This window comes from Nicotiana attenuata, chromosome 1, assembly GCF_001879085.1.
Source record: "Nicotiana attenuata strain UT chromosome 1, NIATTr2, whole genome shotgun sequence".
Lineage (NCBI taxonomy): Eukaryota > Viridiplantae > Streptophyta > Magnoliopsida > Solanales > Solanaceae > Nicotiana > Nicotiana attenuata.
In genome coordinates this window covers 83,540,254-83,541,840 of record NC_031989.1, presented here as the reverse complement: position 1 = coordinate 83,541,840, position 1,587 = coordinate 83,540,254, and positions in this window count along the sequence as shown.

Genomic DNA, 1,587 nt, shown 5'->3' with positions numbered 1-1,587 from the left:
TGGTCCACATGAAACACCTCAAGTCACTATGCTCAAAATCGACAACCACGCGCAATTTGATGTCTGGAACCAAAGAAAATCATCATACCCATGGTGAAGCAATGACATAACGCCACACAAACCCGAAAGGACACAATCGATACGCCATCCGCCGAGCAATACCCAATACTCTTCCCGCTCGAATTCCACTGAGAGACCCCAATAAAACCGCACCACATGTGCCTATAACCAACCAATCATAACACCTCGCAACACGGAAAAGTAACTCATAGATCACCTCAGAACACTAACAGCTCAATAACAACTGAATCAACACATCTTCCAACAATACAAGTCGGAGTCAACCAAGCCCACTCAAGTTAGAACACACATCCACATTGGCCTACCAATGAACCCCTTATCAAGGAATCCCTGAAGCTGTTCCTTGTCACACCTCCTTTTTACACACCTACCCCGAAGGATAATGTATAAGGGAGTTTTTCCATTTAAAGTGACATTATTCGAATTGGAATTATTTATTTATTTATTTTTAGAGTCGCCACTTGGGAAAGGATTGGCTTTTGGTGTCCCAAGTCACCGATTTAATTTAAATCCCAAATCGAGGAAAATTTCGACTTCCCAATTGGAGTCTGCGAACCAGAAATTCTGTGTAAGGAATTCTGTTGACCCGAGGGAAGGTGTTAGGCACCCCCAGATCCCGTGGTTCTAGCACGGTCGCTTAAATTATCATAAATGGCTAAAATCTGGTTTTTATACATATTTAAACTTATAGTGCAATTTTAAGATTATTTACCGCTTTTAGTTTATTTTGCTTTTTACGAAAGTGAACGCCGTTTAAGAGCGTGTTCTGGGATCACGTCACATGAAATGCACCCGGATCCTAAACACCTCTTATTCAACGTTTTGGGATTTGGATTTGGGTTGCATGAAATGCGCACCCGAGTTTAGGAAAGTAAAATTATTAAAAGCGTGCCTAAAGTGGCTAGCGTTGTTAACTTTGCGAGGGCCATGGAAATTTGCTAAATGGCACGCCTCGAGTTCTAAGTATTTTTGGTATACACATTTAAAGAGGGCCACGCAATTTATTGAATTTTATTTGGCGCGGCACCTCGTTTTTATTTTAAAGGCCAACCTAAAGCAAACTATGATTTTTCTACTACAGTGTTGTCTCTAAAAGGGCCTAGTTACTTAATACTACAAAATTCGGGCCTCCAGTTCAAGTCCGAACTTAAACAAGAGGTAAACCTCTTAATTTAAATTCGCTACCCAACTTGGAAGGCCCAAAATTGCTTTACTTAATCAAAATGTAACTGTAAAATGATTTCAGGCTCTCGAACAATGACCCAAGAATGAGGAATCTCGACAGGATTTCGTGAAGAGCTGGCCGACCATGGCTCTTTTTGCCAAGGCCCAGACGGAAAAGATATAGAATCAAGGGTCTCATAACTTGTCATATAACTGGGCTTATTATTAATGCAGTTGGGCCCAGTATGCAGCCGTTTGTGTACAGGGCTTCAACTATATAGCTGATTATTATCTGGGCCTTTAGCAGGCCCAAACTCATTTATCTGGACAATTCAATTGAAT